At 40.0% G+C, this 19,237-nt stretch overlaps 1 protein-coding gene and 1 long non-coding RNA gene across 2 annotated transcripts in view; both read right to left on the bottom strand.

Moving 5' to 3' along the window:
* The window catches only part of LOC109106743 (ankyrin repeat domain-containing protein 50-like), a 176,528-nt gene that overhangs the window by 84,542 nt on the left and 72,749 nt on the right, over window positions 1-19,237 (bottom strand). The gene's annotated exons all lie outside the window — the stretch shown is intronic.
* On the bottom strand, window positions 7,070-7,434 carry LOC122139659. The gene is made up of 2 exons (XR_006156474.1): window positions 7,248-7,434; window positions 7,070-7,168 (listed from the first exon to the last, which is right to left on the bottom strand). It is a non-coding gene; the product is annotated as an uncharacterized LOC122139659 (long non-coding RNA).

Raw genomic sequence — 19,237 nt, 5'->3', positions numbered from 1 at the left:
AAAATACATCACACCTGAGGCTCATCAATATCATCAATATAAAATACATCATGAAGCACCTGAAGCTCATTCATGACACATTCACTCTCTCTCACTCCATTCATCAGAGTTATCAGCGTTTAGGAGATATCAGTCTGTGTGTTTTTTTCTCTCTCTATGGTTCTCTCTCCTCTCAGATCTTGTGTGAGATCATATTCAGTCTCATCTCAGATTAGCTGGAGCTCAAGCGCAGGAATTCAGTGAGGACGGACAGCAGATACACACGCTTGTGTAGAGATGAGCTTCTCCTCTAGAAATACACTTTCAGCATGTATAATGTCAGTGTATCTAGCAGCTCAAGCAGTGAGCTCAGTCTGAGAAACTCAGAAGAGACAGAATTAGAGAAGATTTTTGTTGCTCAACGGTGCTCTCTAGTGCTTCTCTAATTCACTGCATGATGATGGGAACATCTGAGAGGAAAATAAAAAATAGGCTATGTCAAAAGGCCATAAAGCCACAACCACACCATTTTTATTTTTTTTTATATTATTTTTTTGTTTTTTTGTGTTTTTTATTATTTTTTTGATTATATTTTAATAATTTTATTTTTTTTTTTTAATTATTGTTTTAATTTTAATTTTTTTGCTTTTACTCTCACAATTCTTTTTTTTCTTATTCTAAGTACGTCTTTCACAAGTATTTTCATAATTCTGAGCTAAAAATATCACAATTGCAAGACATACACTTTAATTTGTAAGAAAAGGTCAGAATTGTGAGATGCAATTAAAAATTCAATTTCTTTTTAGCAAAACACCCCCCCCCCCCCCCCCCCCCCCCAAAAAAAAAAAAAGAAAAAACTGGCTTCCATAGGAAATTTTTTTTTTTTTTTTTTTTGTGAGTCTATAATTAACAATAATTGAAACAAACTGCAACTGGACCGTTAGGAAAACAATATCATGCACAAAATGTTTTTAAAGAACTGTAGTTACTGAAGTTATTTGTAACAATAACTTTAAAGTCCAAACAATACATGCCTAGCAAACCAGCCAAATATGGCATAAAAATGTGGGCCGCATGTGGTGCACAGTCCATCTATGCCTGGAATATGTGGGTGTACACTGGTGAATCCCCTGGACAAGCACCTGAAAAAAAAAAAAAAAAAAAAATTCAGAGCATGAGTGTGGTACTACACATTACTGAGAGACTGCATGGCCATAACATTACATGTACTATTATTATTATTTTTTTTTTAACATCCTACACCCTGCAAATTAGTGCAGACAAAAGGCTGGAATGTACCTTCTGTTGGCTGTAGTGGAAAAAATTCTGTTCATATTCTATGTTCTATGGGTTATTTAAAGCCTACTTAAGTAGTCAACAAAGACATAAATGATCGGACACAAACTTTTTAATACAAAATATCATATTCTGGAAGTTTAAAATTGCTGGGGTCAATTGACCACAAAGGGTTGCCAGATTTTAGGGTAAGAGGAAGTTTAAAGTTCAAAATTACTGCAAAATAGCTGCAAGAAATGGTTTTCATAGTATATATAGGTATAAATGTCCACAGAGCTTTATGATCTGTTCATGAATAAAAACCTGTCAAAACATCCCTAGTCTTGCGTAGCCAGACCTTCAGACTGAATATCTGGAATTCATGGCAGCTTTCACTGGCCAAGGCCCACCCATGAGGCCGTCTAACCGACATGTCAAACAACCAATCACAGTTCGTTTCGTTCATAGTCATGTTTCGGGGCGTGGAAATGTCGACACAATAACAGACCGGTGTGTAAAACTCTCGGACATATTTTAAAGATTCTATGCCGCAAATGTTTAATATTTCACATATTTTTGAAAATCCGCGTTCCAGCGTTTAGTTGATCCTGATAAGCACTCGTCGTCACAGCTGTAAACACTAGGCTTTCTTCATTCATGAGGGGGTTTGGTGTCATTTGTTTCCAGGCGGAACATTAAAGAACGCGACACACACGTCTCACAGACATCCTGTATTAATTCAAACCAATCCGATGATGACGTCGACACTCCTGAAGTGTTTCCACTTTTGTGTCCCATATGCATCAGACGTTTAGCCAAAGGTCCGTGGACGTGACGTCTGAAGCTGAGACTAAAACATCCCCTCCTCTGATTTTTCCACAAATCACACACTGTATATTTACATGCATATTTACTTTTTTTTTTTAGCACACCACAGTGACTAGAAGCCTGATATTGTCCAGCCGTGATGTCTGTTCCACAGGATTATAAATATGTGGAACACAAAGGCCAAATTCCCTTAATCATCTATCACAACGAGTAAAACTAGAATATAGTTCTAATGTTACAATGTGCAGAACAAGATTGCTGAGCTTCACATATAGAAAGTGGCTGTAAGAAAAGAGCTAAAGCACTGAAAATCCCCATTTCCATCATCAGGGCATAATCAGAGGTTCCTATCAACTAAAGATGTTTCCGAATCTGCCTGGAAGAGGACGTGTGTCTGTATCATCCTAATGCATGGAGGAGAGTTTGAGTGGCCAAAGACTCACAGCTGAAAGATCACAGCTGAAGAATTGCAGAGATTAGTTGAGTCTTGGGGTTAGAAAGACTAAAAAATAAAAATAAAAATAAAAATCAAACAGCCCCTACATCAGCACATGTTGTTCAAGAGGGTTTCAAGAAAAATCCCCCTGGCTCATCCAAAAACAAACTCCAGCATATTCAGTGTCAGACACGACTGGAACTTCAAACTGGCTTCTTTGGCAGATTAACATAAAAAAGAGCTTTCTGGAAGTAAACCCACCAGATCTGGTTTGGTGCAAACAGGGGATAAAAAGCACTCCATGCCCACAGCTAAATATACTGCTGGATCTTTAATGTTGTGAACCTATTTTTCTGCCAGAGGTTCTAGACATCTTGTTCAGATACATCGCATCATGGATTCTATAAAATACCAACAGATAAAAACTGTAACCCTGTAGAAAATGAGTGGGGTGAACTGAAGAAGAAGCACCAACATGCAGCTGTGAATCTGAAGGATTTTTGGAGAGATTATAGATGAAGGAATGGTCACTGATCTCTTGTCAGGTGTTCTCCAAACTCTTCAGTGGTCTGTAGCATGAAAAGAGATGAACAAACTCAGAATTACAGGATTAGTTTTCTAACTCAGAGTTGCAGAGTAAGTTTTGAGTTGACAAAACCTGATAAAGCCAACCTGGTTTAGATCAGGGGCCTGTACCATGATGATGGCTGAACAAACTCAGAATTACAGGATTAGTTTTGAGTAGACAAAACCAAACCAGCAACTCCAATCAGGCTTTGTTGGTACCATGAGGCTGATCATCAACTTCCTGTCAACTCAGGCTTGATCCAGAGTTAATGCATGTGCACATAAAGAGTGACATCAGTAATGAACAGCCAATTACATGCCTTGAAACTGTGATTCACTTCTCGTGAGAGTCAGTGTAATTCACTAGCAAAGATTAAAAGATCGAACAATATGAAGAATTTAAACATATTTACATTAGATGAAATCATCTATCCATCTTTCCACATATAAATATATAAATCAGATAAAATAACTAAGTTATTATCATTAAACCCAGACAATTATATATATATATTTTTTGTACTAGTCACCTTTAATTTGGAGCAAGCAGGTTAGCTGTGGAACTTAAGTTACCATGGCAATGAATGCTGCTAAAAGCCGAACCACTTTCATGGTACCTAAAACCCAGGATTGGTGCAAACTAAACTGAAACTTCTAATCCAGCTTCTTGGTGGAGGCCCCGAACCAATGTGGCACTGTGCAAAATGAGGGCATTTTTTTTTTGCACAAAACACTGAGCAAATTGGATCATCTGTTACAAGTGTTACAAGTTTTTGAGAAATGTGTCTTTGTTTCGAGAACTGAATGAATGGTTTGGGAAATCGGGCCAAATGAATCCGTTGTAGTGTCTTAGCAATTGAGAAAAAACTGTAAAACAAATTATTAGCAATCTGTAACCTAAAATAAAAATGATTTCTGAGGTTAACAGTTAAATGTATGACAAAACAGCGGCTTGTGACGCCGGAAGACAGAAGAACACAAAACACTGTAAAGGGCTGGAGCTCCATAAGTTGAATAATGGAAATTATTTATTAAAATGTGTGATCACTTGAACTGAAAAATCATTTTGATAGTAATAATAAAAATTATGATACTACAATAAAAACTAAATGACTGATTTCAAATCAACACAAACAGAGACAAGCACAGAAAACACACACTGATCTTACTGTCTATATGAGGATTTATTTACACATTTTATTTTGATAAATAAAAACACCACGACTGAGGTGTCCTTGAGCAAGGCACCGAACCCCCAACTGCTCCCCGGGCGCCGCAGCATAAATGATGCCCACAACTCCGGGTGTGTGTTCACGGTGTGTGTGTGTTCACTGCTGTGTGTGTGTGCACTTTGCATGGGTTAAATGCAGAGCACCAATTCTGAGTATGGGTCACTGAGTATGTCACGTCACTTTCACTTTTTTCACTTTCGTCACTTTCTACATACTCAAAAGTATGTACTTTTTCTTCACATACTTTTATGGTTTTGTATAGTTAGGCGAATTGGAACACAGCATCAGAGAGTATTTCTGCTTGTTTTCGTACTGACTTACATTGTAGGAAGTCGTTCCTGGTTCTGGGAACAATGTTGGTGAATGTGACTGTGGAAATTAACAGACATGAACAGTGTGATTATCATGATCCTGCATCCATTCCTAACACATTTCTAATATGATGTTCTCCATGATATGAGATGATGATGGACTGGTTTCTGAGAGCAGATGAATCTCCAGGACTTTACCTCTGTCTGAGATCTTTCTTGAGCTGCTCTTTGCAGAAATCCTCCAGTTTGTCTCTCAGCTGATGGACAGATTCTCTCAGACCATCAGAAGAGACGAGAGAACTGAAGAGATCATCATTTAAGTCTGTAGATTCAGGAGGTGCTGAGAGAGACTGGAAACTCTACAGAAAACACAAATCAAAACTCATCAGCTCCACACTTCACCCAATAACCTGCACCAACATTAGATTTGTGCGTCTCTTGTTGACTTGACACCTCAATCCAGCACTTTCACAACATCAGCTTCATTCTTCTCATATTCATTATATCACATTAGAGCTATAGATTCTAGTATTACATTTACATTATATTTAATCATTTACCCTATGCTTTTATCCAAAGCGACTTACAAATGAGAACAATAGAAGCAATCAGACCAGCGAGAGAACAACAACGGTATACAAGTGCCATGACAAGTCTCAGTTAGTCTAGTACAGAACACGTAGCTATGTTTGTTTGTTTTTCCCAAGAAAGAAAAGAAAAGAAAAGAAAAGAAAAGAAAAGAAAAGAAAAGAAAAGGTAAGTGCCAGTATTAGTTGGTCAAGTGCTGGCGAAAAAGATGTGTCTTTAGATGATTTTGAAAATGAGTAAAGACTCAGCTGTTCGAATTGAGATTGTTAGCTGATTGAGATGTCATTCCACCAGCTGGGCACAGTCCAGGTAAAGGTCCGTGAGAGTGATTTTGAACCTCTTTCGGATGGCACTTGATAGTTCACTTGCAGAACGCAAGCTTCTGGAGGACGCATAAGATTGAACTAGTGAGTTTAGGTATATTGGTGCCTGTGCCAGTGGTCATCTTGTAGGCAAGCATCAGTACCTTGAATTTGATGCGAGCGGCTACTGGTAGCCAGTGTAACCTGATGAGGAGAGGAGTAACGTGAGCTTTTTTTGACTCAATGAAGACAACCCTCACTGCTGCATTCTGGATCAGTTGCAGAGGCTTGATAGTACATGCAGGAAGGCCCACCAGGAGAGCATTACAATAGTCCAGTCTGGAGAGAACAAGAGCTTTGGACAAGAAGTTGGGGTGGCTTGCTCTGATAGGAAGGGTTCTAATCTTCCTAATGTTGTATAAGGCAAATCTGCAGGACCAGGGTCGTTGTAGCAATATGGTCTGTGAAGCTTAACTGATGATCCATCACAACTGCTAGGTTTCTGGCTGTCCTGGAAGGAGTTATGGTTGACGAACCCAGCTGTATAGAGAAGTTGTGATGAAACAGTGGATTAGCTGGAACCACAAGCAATTCTGTCTTAGTAAGGTTGAGCTGAAGGTGATGGTCCTTCATCCAGCTAGAAATGTCTCTCAGACAGGCTGCAATACGAGCAGCTACCATCAGATCATCTGGTTGGAATGAGAAGTAGAGTTGAGTGTCATCAGCGTAGCAGTGATGGAAAAGCCATGCTTCTGAATGACAGATCCTGATGACGTCATGTAGATGGAGAAGAGAAGTGGTCCAAGCACTGAGCCTTGAGGAACCCCAGTAGCAAGTTGTTGTGACTTAGAAACTTCACCCCTCCAAGACACCATGAAGGATCTATCAGAAAGGTAGGAGTTAAGCCACTGGAGTGTGGTTCCAGAGATGCCCATCTTTCTGAGGGTGGAGAGGAGAATCTGGTGATTAACAGTGTCAAAAGCAGCAGACAGGTCCAGCAAAATGAGTACTGAGGATTTTGAAGCTGCTCTTGCCAGTCGCAGGGCTTCAGTAGCCGAGAGCAGGGCAGTCTCAGTTGAGTGGCTGCTTTTGAAGCCAGATTGGTTTGCTGTCCAGGAGGTTGTTCTGTACAAGAAACATAGAGAGCTGGTTGAACACAACTCGCTCGAGTGTCTTTGCAATGAATGGAAGAAGGGATACCGGTCTGTAGTTTTTCTAGAAGTGCTGGATTTAGAGATGGTTTTCTTCAGCAGTGGGCTTACCCGAGCCTGCTTAAATGCTGAGGGAAATGTTTTCCAGAGTGAAGAGAGGAGTTTGATAATGTGAGTAAGTGAAGGTACGACTGAAGAAGAAATCGCTTGAAGGAGGTGAGTGGGGATCGGATCCAGTGGGCAAGTAGTAGGATGACTGGACAGGATAAATTTAGTTTACATTTCTCCTTGAACCATGAAATAAATGTCTTTTATCATGTTACATTCCTTCAAAACAACAGAAAATTTTGAATAATCACTAATTGGAGCTAGCATGACCACCTCGTGGTTTTTTTCCACACACACACACAATCATTGAACACTTTAGCTTACCAAGAGAGGATTTTCAATATGAGAAGCCAGGACAGATAAAAACGATTTCTGGATGGCTCTCGAACTTCTAAAACAAATATACAGGTGTGTTTACATAACGAACTAAATCATATTTAACTGTCAGGAAAACAGACAAGTTTTCATACCTTTTCTTCACGGTTTGTTTTCTCAACTCGTGGGAGAACCCGAAGCAGCGCTCCATCTGATTTTAGCGGTGTTATGCGAACGGAAGTATTTTAGTGCGCTACTTCCGGTTTCCCGCAAAATAAAATGTATTTTTCAAAATAAAAGCCCCATTACTCATAACGTAAAGTATGAGTAAATAATGATAATAATTAAATACAATTAACTGGTTAAACTGTTTTTTTAGGTGGGTTACAATAGCAGAGTTAATAAGAATTATTTCTAAATACTGGACCGTTCTCATTTTGCTCTGCATATGGAACCTGAAGGGTTAGACTATCCCACGTTTTGAAATTAACTCACTGTAAATGTTCTAATGGTTTTTAAGTATGTTACAATGTTATATTATAATGTTATTGTTGGTTTTACTTTGTTGTTTCATCTCCTTTTACAAACCAAAATTTTTACAATTACAGTCAGTTTGCAACCCGTGCCTGGCGGGGTAGTTTCGCGAGTAACTTTTAACACGCAACTGACTTGCAGTTAACGGCGTGGCCCCTGTGGCGGCGGGACACGCAGCGGTATTACCCATTGGTGGTTGTCCACCTAATGTGTTTGCTATTGAATGTTCAAATGCAGAGTTTTGTGCGTCATGTGTGAGAGAGCGGAGAGAGCGAGAGAGAGAGAGAGGGAGAGAAACAGGGTCACACAGTGTCAACTGTCTTTAACCGTCCATGCTTGTGTAATGCAACAAATACGAGCTTCATCACTGTGTCTGTCACATGACTCTGGTTCCTCTTTCAGTCTTGAATTGATGGTAAAACTAAGGACATTATTAACTGTCTTGACATCTATTTTTGAAAAGATGAATCTCGCAATTATGGAAGGGGATTACACTGGGTCAGTCGGCCAATCAGAGCAGACTGCGCTTGTCGAAGGAGGTACTTTGTAGAAAACGACACGTTTAAGAGAGGTGGGGCATAGAGGACCTACAATAATCTACACTATTGAAAAAAAATGTGTTTTTTTGAGCATTAAAGCATGTCAACAAATTGTTACAACCAAATACACAAAATATTGATCTTTAAAAAAGCATCATATGACCCCTTTAAATTAAAAAAGCATCATATGACCCCTTTAAACTAAAATATTTTACCAATCAACAGATGATTTGGTTTACAAATGAAATGGAAAAAAGCTTGAAAAATATGTCAAAATATCCTTATAAACGCAGTCGGTTATGTAAGTGAACATAAACAGTTGTGAAAGAAAATGCATGTGTAACAGTAAATTGGATCTCTGTAATATATTTGGGTCCATGAGTCTCACTTATGAAACAGACATTACATGAGAGTGTTTAATACTCCATAATGCTCACATTGCCACATTTTGGGTAAAAATATAAAAATAATCCTAAAGTACTTTGTAACGCAGTAACTTGAGTAGTTTTTCAGCAAACTACTTACTCTTGAGTCACATTATTTTTCAGTACTTGTACCAAGTAAATTATTCCTTAAGTAGCAATACTTTTACACAAGTACAGTTTTTTTAGTACTCTTTCCACCACTGCCCCTTAAGATACCTCAGGCATTGCTAATAGTAAAGTGTTAATATGTTGCAATTTAAAAAAAGGTACAAAAGTTTTATTTTTGATAAGTATAGAAGTGGAGAGGATGAATGATAATTCATTATGGTGGTAAATGCTGCTTGAAAATGTTTTTTTGTATATGCTGTCTTTTCTTTTCTTTTTTATCTTCATCTTAATATTAAGATAAAGCATTATTTAATTATGTATTTTTTTTTTTTTATTTAATTTTTTTTTTTTTTTTTTTTTTTTGTATTATTTAAAATGTTATGTTTGATTTATCTTGTTCGATTGTGAATTGGTTTGGGTAGTTTACTGGGGGTAGGTCTTGATAAGCCTAGGGCTTCTACCTACTCCTTTTCGAACTTGGTTGATTATTATGCTATAATTTATTTATTTATTCTTATTTTTTGGTTTATTTTCTTTGGATATTTCATTGCTGCCATTGTTTTATTTTTATTATTATTTTTGTTCGAAATAAAGATTTCATATCATATCATATCAATATACAGCTTGACTTCATGTCTGGGGTCTTCATGGTCAAATTCATCAATGTGTTACAAGCAAATAAAAATCAGTTTTATCAGGTTTGAGGATCACCTGATCAAATTTTGAAGAACGTTACTCAGAATCGGTACTATTGAATTCACTGATTTCACCATTACGTAATAAATCAGAAGGAAAAATAGGTAAAAAGTTGAAACGTTTTTGAACTATTGGTGGCATTAGTGGTGTTTGACAGATAAACATATCTTTAAGAAAAAGAGCTCAGAGAAATGATTACACAGATAAAAGCCCTTTGTAAGTGGCATCTCTTTCAAAAGAAGATGATCAAATGAGAGTCTGACTGATGATTATATAATAAGACACTCATGAAATGTTTCTCTGTGAGTCTCTGTCACAGCAGGATCTGCTCAAGTGCCACTCTGACCCTGTTCTTGTAGATCTGTGTTACCTGCAGGAACTGGATGTGATGCTGTGTGTGTGAAAGCTGCTCCGCTCAGCGTCTCTCCTCCTCAGATCATTGATCTCCTGCTCCAGTCGCTCCAGTCGTTCTTCAGCTCGACTCACTGCAGTCTTTTCCTGATCTCTGATCAGTCGTATCATCTCAGAGCGGCTTCTCTCAATGGAGCGGATGGAGCTCAGTAAGATCCTCTCACTGTCCTCCACTGCTGTCTGTGCAGAGCGCTGTTAGGACACACAGTGATTCAGCTTCAGTGAGTCTGAAGCTGAGACGGAGACAAACTTCTCTTCTTCTCCAGACTCACCTTATGAGACTCCACAGACTCTCTCAGCTGCTGAAGATCTTTCTCTCTCTGCTGGATTCTCTGCTGGAGCGTCTTCTGTGTCTTCTTCAGCTGCTTCTGCAGGACAAACAGATGATAGTGAATCTCACAGAAAACTACTGGCACTAAATCATCATGAACAGATGAATCCAGTAAACGTAGGGTGAGGCAGTTTAGAGGTTACTTAAACTGATAACTAATGACTGTAGATTCAAACTCCAGAAGTTATGATCAGTTACAATTATCATACATGAATTACTACAAGTGTAAGTATTATAAAAGTGAAACTGACACAGACGTAGAGCTTCACACTGACAGTGTTTCTACATTTTGACTGATGGGCGTATATATTTATTATATGTAATATAACAATCTTATATTAACATATGTCAAAGAACAGGTGAATAGTTCACTCCATTATTTTATGTTGCAGTTAATCAAAGCCCATTTTACGAAAGATTGTGTTGATAAAGGTTTATGGCGCATTTTTCATTTTCAACTGTATTTTTTCTGTTGAATAAGAAGTAACCTAAAGCAGTGTGTTGGTCAAACATCTACAGCACCACACCCCCCTTCAATCTGAATGCATGGAATTTGGACATTTATTCCCCTTTCATTATGAAGGGTGCAGTCTCATTGCCTGAGAGCTGCATGAGAGTCCCAGTAACTATTTTACATGATACTGCTGCTTCTAGGTCTATTATTCTTCAAAGTGTGTTGCCTCTTTCAAATAAAACCTCCTTAAGCTGCAGTGAGCTGGTGCAGGGTTTTGGAATGAAGTTTGTTAATTTGCCCATGCACTCAGCTCGATTTGGACCTGGTGTCTGGTCCAGCTGGGGTGGCCGCGAGCGCCACTTTTCCCATTAAAGGAATCATTAGGGAAGATTTTAGCAGGGGTAAAATTCTAGTAAATCCTGAGGTTACTACTGTGCCCCTTGTCTCTGAAGGCCCTGATGAATTGCGATGAAATATCCCACAGTGGTTTCCTGTGTGTGCTGTCCACGCGTACTAATCGGATAAGCTAATGTTTTGAAGTGTGATGGTTTAGAGGGTAGCGCTTTATGATAGAGCCCTGACATAGAATCCAAGTTATACCCTGATATTAGCCCTGCCGTGTGTCCTCCACCTACAGCCTCTGATCCCACGGCGTCATGTAAAGGTGGCATTCACAGTTCGCTCCACACTGTGCTAGAGCCGCAGAAACCATTGGAGAGGTTTGGTGGCACGCACATATCCCAGAAACATCTGATTTCTGAGGCAGAAGCATGATCAGTCACTCACATCTTCATTTGAATTGGTTCTCTCTGGGGATGAGCTTGCAGACATGGCTTCTTCTATTTTAAAAAAAAAATGATCCTGCTGCGTAAGTGGAACAGCATCTTAGGCGTTCACACAGGATGACTGGAGTATTGTCCCACAGAAGGTTGTCCCAAAAAAGTTTAGGTGAATTACTCAGTCCTGCACATGAAACCCTTTATCTGGTCATTTAGGTGTTACCAAAACTTACAATTGTATCTTGCGCCAGTGTTTTTTTTTTTTTTGACCAGGGTTAAAACAGGATGTGTAGTTACACTGTAGAACATGTCCACATTCCAAATCTCTGGAAAAATCAAACCCACCCAATCCCGCCATAAACCCTTTATATCCTATTCCAGCTGTAGATTCACCATTTGATCATGGTTATTGTTGACTGTGTCCCGTAAATCTGGCAACCATTCTTATCGACCATTATTTGTGCTTCAACACTCTTTCCCGAAGCCATACATACGTGTAAAATCACTACACCTGCAGTTGTAAATGCACTCATTATATTATTTTCATTGTTTGAACCTCCCTAAGGTAATTCAAACTGACCAGGAGACAAAATTTATGTCTAGTTGTTTTTGCACAGGTGGGCCGATCAGCTGAACATCACCCCACTGTTTTCAAGCACTTACCTGCCGGAAAATCTGGGCACACTGGAGAGGTTTCATCAAACTGCTCTGTGCCTATTGCCTTCAATTTGAAAAAGAGTGGGATGATGGTGTACATCTCCTGCTGTTTGCAGCTCGGGAAGTTATGCAGAAGTCTACTGGTTTGGGCCCAGCAGATTTAGTTTGTTCATAATGTGAGTGGTCCCTTAAAACTGCTTTGGGAGAACTGATTGAATGAGTCCAAACCACAAAATCTGCTTGATTATGTTTGCTCTTTCACTACAAGTTCTATACTAGGTGTGTGCAATTAATCGCATGCAATTGTTGTGCACGTCTCGTCAGTAAAGCCAGTTTTGTGATTAGTAGTAAATCTCCATCAGGTGCTTTCAGATGGAGGCGGCATTTAATACACCAAGCCATAGTTCACTGACAAACTATGCAAAACGTAGTGAATATTGTGTAGGTTGTTCAGTGAACTACTCTCTGTGTCTCTTTTGAGTTGACTCACACAAAACTTGTCTGCTGCTCAGTCCCATATGAAAGGCTGGTTTGACCCAAAACAGGCCATGGTCAGACAGTTTAAGTTTGTGGGATAAATTTCTGGTGTTGTTCTACCTATCCCTGTTCCAGCCTTCCATTCACTTTTATAGTGGCCCCTATGTCATAGTGAAAAGAGACTTAGTGACAGGTGATGATATTGGTTAGCTACTTCCTGACTTCTTGCTGTGCTGCCTTCTGCCGGTTGTAGCAGCCTTTGACCCTACATCTCAATATGATTAAGACATTATTATGTAGTTGTGCCTTGAGCAGTTGAACAAACCCAGTCCTGGCCCTTGTCGCATTGCTAAGTCCTTCCTCCAACTGTGTGGTCAACTCTTTCCAAGTGCTTGTGCAGGTATGTGGATTCCTTCTTGTGTCGCCGTTCAGTGTTGAAACTGTCCTTAAGGCGCTGTGAGTCGCTGTACTCGTCCTTGAAGTTGGTTGTGACATTGATATTCCTTCTGTCGCGACAGTTCGAAGGCAATTAAACCATTTCTGAATTATTGCTAATCTTGATTCTATTTTTTTGCACCTCCGCCCCTGTTCACAGTGCACAGATATAGTTAAAGTTAATCACTTTTCCATGTTTTTGTTTGGTGTGAAATGTCCCTTCCCAAACACACTTCTTGCCGATGACATCGACATGGGTGACAACGCGCTGAGTGAAACAGCATTCCCGTTCCGTGTCAACCCTGAAAAAACGTCAATGCCTCCCAAACCAAGTTTACTATATATTTTGTCACACAGCATAGCGTAACCCATTATTTAGTTCTTGGAGCGCTTCCTTTCTTGCTCGTTAGCAAGTCTGATGGATCCTGACCTTTTTTTTTTTGTACAGACTATTAGGAGGTTGAACCAATGGTCACTAATCCTGATTGTCATCCTCTTGCCTTGCATGGAGGACTGTTTTGACCGTGTGGGGGTCGAGGCAGCTTTTGTGAGCAAGTTAGACCTCCTTAAAGGCTATTGGCAAGTGTCCTTTAACCGCCGTATGCCAGAAGTAAATTAGTGTTGTTTTTACTCCTGATGACTTTTTTTCAGGATACGTGTAATCTTGTGGTGTACCCAATGCACCTGTTACTTTTCAAGTGGTAAGTTAAACCGGTGTTTTGTGGGGGTGGCGGGAGTGGTGAGGGCGTATTTTGCTGACATAGTTGTTCACTCTGCAACATGGTACGAGCACATCAATAGTTAAAACAGGTCTTCCAGAGGCTGGATGAGGCAAATCTTACTGTAATTTTGGTGAAATGTGGATTTTGCTTAAGCGACAGTAGTTTACCTGGGAAAAAAATGTGGTGGTGGCATGGGGGGGGTCAGCCAGTAAATGCCAAAATTGAGGCCATCACGTCATTCCCAATTACTTTACAACTTGCGTGTTGCAAAACTACAGCTGTTCTTGGGAATGGTGGGGTATTACCACAGCTTTCTTTGAAACACTTTTCTTCGTGTGGATGCCCCACTCACTGACCTGCTGTAGTCCGAAAACTGTGTTGAAGTGGTCACCAGAATGCCAGCAGTGCGCTTCTAGTCTCTTAAAGCCCTCCTGATGCACCATCTGTCCTTGCTACCCCCCAGTGTACACCGTGCTTTACATAAAAAAGGGGGGGGGGGGGGGAAAATAACTAGCTATGATTCTAGTGATGCATGAGGCAGGTGCTGTTTTGTTACAGGATGGTCCTGATAGCATTGGAGCAGCAGGTGTGCTATCTTTCTAAAGAGTTGCAAAAACATTTATAGTCATACCCAACGACTGAAAAAGAGGCACTCTAATTTTGGCCCTCCATAATTTTTGAGGTATATATTGGCCTCCTTCTCTTGTCTGGGTACTGTTTTATATGAAACACAATCCTCTCATTTTTATTCATAAAAAGGATTCAATTCCAATCAGGCTTTGTGTTGAGGATGGCTTTTGTTTGTCCAAGATTTTAATCTGGAAACAAACCGGTAGCCAGCAAAAGGCAATGTTCTGGCAGATGCTTGGTCGAAATGGTGATTGGTGCTTTAATTTTTCGGGCTGCCATTCCATCCATCTGGGGGTGAGTGGTGTTACATGCACCCACTTACACCCCGGCCCCGGAGTTCTCAAAAAAAACATTAGCTGTTAATATTTCCTCATTTTCTTTTGCCTTCTATAGTTCCCTATAGGTTCAGCTGGGGAAGCTAGGCTATAAAGAAAGTGGAGAAGTGTACCCTCGCGCTCGTCGTCTCTGCCAGCCACAGTTTTTCTTCGGCAAGGCCACATCACCATTTTCTTTTCCTGCACCTTAGTTTTGTTCATTATAGTTTGGAGCGGGGATTTTCTGTTAGTTTAAGTTATTTCGTCCTTTGTTGCTGGTGTTTTTTTTTTTTTTTTTTGGTTACTTTGGTAATTAATTTCGTTATAAAATAAAGAAATTCATTTAGAATTCGCCGGCCATGTCCCAGCTATGTAGGTTTATTTGGTCCCTTCTGACTCCTAGACCCTTATACAGGGACCGTAAGAACTGTCAAAAGCACACCTACACTTTAGGAAAGGAAATAGTTTAGGAAAATGGGCCAAATGAATCAGCTATAGTTGGCTGGCCATCAAGACCAACTGTAACACAAATGATTAACAAGTTGTAACCTAAAAATAAAAACGAATTCCGAGGTTCACTGCTAATTTTGACAAAAAAACAGCAGCGTCATGATTGCCAGAAACAGAAGACCAAAAGGTTTACACGCGGCAAGTGGAAAAAACAAAAACAAAAAACACTTCAATTTTTTCTTGTAAAATGTAGTCTTAATTTGTCATACTCTCAATTAAACTCTCAAACGTTTTTCGAAGATTCAATTTCCAAACCATCCTTTGTTTTGAGGCACTGGTGCTCTGATGGTCCAAATCCATGAGTACTGGTAAATGTTCTGAGTCATCAACACAGTTGAAAGATGATTCATGTCAACCCCCAAACCCAGGATAGAGCTCTGATGAATTTTGTCTGGACTGGTGTGGATGAGGCTCATTTTGATCAAGACGCTGTAGAAGACTTGAGTTTCCTGCACTGTGATCCACAACCTCCCTTCTACCTGCGCATGACTTTACAGAGAGAGCAGTCTCTATTTTATTGTGTCTGAATGAGAATTGGAGGGATAACAGATGAAATCCAGGACTGATCATTGTTTCCAACACACCTCCTTACTCGTCCCTTTCCGCTACTGCCTCTTGATTTACACTGATAGGTACACACCAACCCCACTCCACTCATCTCCCAGTAACACGTTTTCCACACACTCTCTCTCTACACAACACCATGAACAGTCATCAATCTGTCTGGATGATCAGGATATGGCAGATCTATGTAAGACATAGTAATATCACTCTGTTTTCGCAGACAGAAGGAGGTGTTCATTCACATGTTCAGATCCAGAGTGAGCCTGAATGTGAAATCTGAGTGAGATAACACACATCAGGAGTGCAGGAATTATGACTCTGTTTGATCTTTTCCATGTAGCTGAAACTCTTAATGTTTCAGTGTATCATCATGTCTCAGAAGATGAACAATATATGCCAAGTGCATCATTTACATCATCAGATATCAAACTCTTCCTTTGCTCCTTCTACAGGAAACCATGACACACTCAGTGAGTTTTTTTCTGCTTTTTTTCTTACTGACTTACATTGTAGGAAGTCGTTCCTGGTTCTGGGACATGTTGGTGAGTGTGACGGTGGGAAATCAACAGACAGTAACAGTGTGATTCTCATGATCCTGTATCTATTCCTCAACACCTTTCTAATATGCATGTGTCTCAATGGATATGAGATGATTATGGACTGGTTTCTGAGGCCCAAGAGCAGAGAATTCCATGAAGTTAACTCATGTCTGAGTCTGCTTGAGCTGCTCTTTGCAGTAACAGCCCTCCATTTTGTCTCTCAGCTGATGGACAGATTCCTCTCAGGAGCATCAGCCAGAGACCCCCCCCCGAGGAGACTGACGCGATCAGCATTTACGTATGTAGCTTCAAGGATCTGGTGCCTAAGAGCGACTGGCACACTCGACAGAAAACCGAAATAAAAACTCATCAGCTCCACACTTCAACCCAATACCTGCACCAACACCTCAGATTTGTGCGGCTCTTGTTGATCTGACTGATCCTTTAGTACCCTCAACTCAATCCCAGCACTTACACAGCCTCAGCTTTCCTACGTCTCAGATCAGTACATTCCCATTAGCGCTACCGAATCTAGTATTTGCCACTTCCCCACACTCCTAGTCAAACCTTTCTATGAAACTAGTTTTAACTGGGTAAACATCTGCTAAAGACATAAATGTCCATCTAACATCAAGCATATCACCTGGAGTTCTCATTGGTACGGGTTGAGCGATACTTGGACGGAAAAAGGAGTAGGGAAACGGAGAAGTGATGGTGTCCCCATACTGGCATTTGTGCTCTGCAGTTAACCCATCCAAGTGCCACACAAAGCATGAAGCAGACACACACACAGTGAAAACACACCCCGGAAGCCAGTGGGCAGCCACTGTTGCGGTGCCTGGGGAACGTCACCTTAGTCCGTGGTATTGATGTTGAGAGAGCACTGGGAACCATTCACTCCCCCCCACCGACAATCCCTGTTCCGGACCTGAGGCTCGACCCCGTGGCCATCAGGTTACAAGTCTGACTCTTGTTATAAAATTAGGCCATGACTGCCCCCATTTGCTAAAGAAAGAAGCCGCTAGAAGATATTATATTGATCCTTATTTATAACTTTCGCGCGGTTAGAGACACTGAAACTTTACAAGGACGTCTTAAGACCATTGCGCTGGTTTTGTTTGATTTCAATACGCTCATAAAAGGGCTGGGTTCTTTTTGTACACACATTTTTGGGTTAATTGTGCTGGGTCATCATTCTGGGTTGAGGTAATGTAACAACACAAGTTGGGGTGTGCTCATGCTGTGGTCCACATGGACTGTCAGGGTTCTTTCCTCCACTTAACATCTATGTGGGACTTATTTTTGACCCAACGGGTTTTCATTTATTTTCCGGTCTTCATCGACCTTTCTGGATGCTCGTCTCGTTGTGGTCATATGGGGGTCATGCACATCGCTGCAAGCAGGCTTCTAAGGTAAGTTCATATGATGATAGGATTATTTACCTCTGTTTTCAATACGTTTGGTGGTATTAGAGCACCACTGGTATTTCACGGTTTAATACAATTATTTGAGAATGTTGCATTGCGGCGTTAGCGTTATTTTGTGAATGATTGTGTAGTCGCCTCGCGACCAACAATAGCCCAACCATTGGTTTTATTCATCTAAAGTTTTGTGTCTGTGTATGTGTATGTGTGTGCTGTTTGACGTGCATGTGTGAGCGCGCTCAAAGTTATTAAAGGTTAAATGTCCCTTATGGAAATGAGTACGAACTTGTCAGAAACACGTGGGTTAAGTTCACTACTGATCTGGCGTACTGTCTAGTTTTGAATTTTTTGTAAGAATTAGGAAATTCGTACTAAAATTGATCTTTTAAGGGCATATCTTAGTCACGTAAATGTCACGGCGCAATGCTGAAAACCGATGATGAGCCTTCTCTTTCATGATGGCATTTGCGCGCTATGCCCCTTCTTTTATAGAGTTAAACCACATATTATACTGGTAGTATATTATTTGTACCTAAATTTATGTTGTCTTAGTACAGTATGTAAGTTTAGACTCATTCAATGTTGTGTGAGGTCCTTCTCCTCTATTAGTGAACCCGTTATAAAAATTAAAGGGATAAATCATTTTATTTTTTTAACAGTGTCGATGCTTGCCCTCTTCAGATTGGAGACTAGATTGAACATAAACGCAGTTCAATTGTGAGATGGTAGCTAGCTAGGGTTGCCTATGACAACTGTTCTGTATAATATGGAATTGTGTCATACTAAACACATCAAAGCTGCAGTAACGTTACATTTTAAAATCATAGCATGCAAGAGCACCTTGTTTGACAAAAGGTTTTCTTTTAATATGAAATTTCATTCTCTAGGTATGTAAGATTCTTGCTGGTGCAGATGGACATGGACAGGGCCGCATTAAGACTATAAGGCCCCTGGGCTTTACTACCTCTTGAGGGGCCCTTCCAGGGCTCGACAATAAGTACTGCCCGATTGCCAGAGGCTAGTGTTGAATGCAAGGGGGGGGATCGGGACAGTAGACGGAACTGTCACTTGCACCGAGATCGGGCCAGGCGACTGTAGGGATGTGCTATATAGTCACAGTCTCAAATGATATGGTAATTGTTAATTTAACGATCTGATATTATAGATAAAAAGTATATCTCATTACAAAAAAACCAAATACAAAAACACCACCCATTCTGTGCACGCATGATACAGTAGGTTAGAATTGTGCACTGTGATTAGTTGTCGTATAAACTGCATCATGAATTCAAATAGGTGCCCCTTATCTATTTACTATATAATAATAAATTTAATATCTATGTTAACCAATATTACACAAAGAGTGCCGTTTTTCTCCAAATATTAGCATGATTACAAATGTGATGATTTTATTCAGCGTAAAATTTAATAAACAAGAACTTAATATCAAGTGACTTACATTTTAGACACCAAATCATCTGTTTCGATGTATTTCGCCAACGAAAATGGTTCCAAAGCCCACAGAATTGTTTCGCGTCTCTGAGCAACACTTCCTGAGTGAATCAGCCGCTTGAATGAATGGTTGAATCTCAATGA

Source organism: Cyprinus carpio, chromosome B14 (genome assembly GCF_018340385.1).
Source record: "Cyprinus carpio isolate SPL01 chromosome B14, ASM1834038v1, whole genome shotgun sequence".
Lineage (NCBI taxonomy): Eukaryota > Metazoa > Chordata > Actinopteri > Cypriniformes > Cyprinidae > Cyprinus > Cyprinus carpio.
Note: the sequence above shows the minus strand (reverse complement) of the source record. Positions and strands in the feature narration are given on the sequence as shown.